Raw genomic sequence first — 1,356 nt, forward strand, 5'->3', positions numbered from 1 at the left:
AAATAACTTCAAACTTCAAAGGAAGCTTTAAGATCCACAAGATTTCTCCATCTAAGAGTTATGACCCTCAAATTAGAATCCATTGTCTTATTTTCCTTACTTCCAATGCCTGCAGCAATTGGTAGCCTCTTTTGACCTCATATCGACCACGCATTACATGAGGCCATATCAGCTTATCAGTAACTCCTTGCCTTAAGATAGGGGTAGATAAAATTGGAGCAGCAACTTCAGGAGAGTATAGCTCCCTAACCAGGTCCTGTTCCAAGTCAGTGCAAAGATAACTCTAAATACCTATTAACATATACAGATTCTTTTGGCTTCAAGATAATACAATAATATAAATTTTTCAAAAAAGGAATGACAATTATTCATATACATATATTTGAATGATTCTCAAAGTGTAGCATCTTTCCACAATGAAAGATAATACATCAGGATTAGAATAACAAAACCAAAGGGAATGATACTTTAAATCTAGATGTAATACACCAAAGAAAGATAACTAGAACAGGAGAGCTAATGAGGCTACCTTCAATTTTTAACCAATCTACTCAGTTGCTTGCCTGTTCGAGTCTGATTACCGTAAAGACGACGATGCACCAGATGATTTGGTTAGTAATTTATGATTTAGTTTGTCATATGCTCAGGTTTCTCTACTGTCTACTGCTGTACTTTAATTCTAATTCTAGTTGATTCTCTTTAACAGGGTATAACCTAATTATAATACGACTTGGGGATAGGTCTTTTAGTTTGTTTCATGATCTTAAGTGGGAATGAAGATTATTAAAAGGTGGAAAAACCTTCAAGTACATCAAGAAGCAAAACACAAGTCGTATAGTAAATACTTACATAAATAAAGAGTCTTGATACATATAAAAAGAGTTTTAAACTTTTAATATTACAGGTTGATGGGGAAATTCATTTTATTGCATCCTTTTTCTTTCAAACTCAACCAACATCATATATGAAACTCCTAAATGTCCAGAAAGAAGAAGAAAGGGGTGGGCTGGAGGGGGGAGGGGGGGGGGGGGTTGTGCTGGGGTAAGTAACAAAGAGCAGAGAAAAAAGATTTGTTACTTTCAAATGGGATTGAAATATTACTAAGGTCTCACAAAGGCTTTTACACAAGCATTACATAGAACAATGATATGTATGATGGTTTCCATACATTGCAGAATAAAAGGAGCACATGACTAAGGCTATTTACTAATAGTTACAATTCCATATTTTATTATGTGGCAGGTCTAATAATTGAGTCATTGACAGCAATGTTTTGGTGACAGATAAAATCAGACTTGTTTTTGCTTTGAAGATTGTCTATCGTGAGACCTTTTTATTTAGATGGTGATTGCACAT

Source organism: Quercus robur, chromosome 9, assembly GCF_932294415.1.
Source record: "Quercus robur chromosome 9, dhQueRobu3.1, whole genome shotgun sequence".
In the NCBI taxonomy this organism is placed as follows: domain Eukaryota; kingdom Viridiplantae; phylum Streptophyta; class Magnoliopsida; order Fagales; family Fagaceae; genus Quercus; species Quercus robur.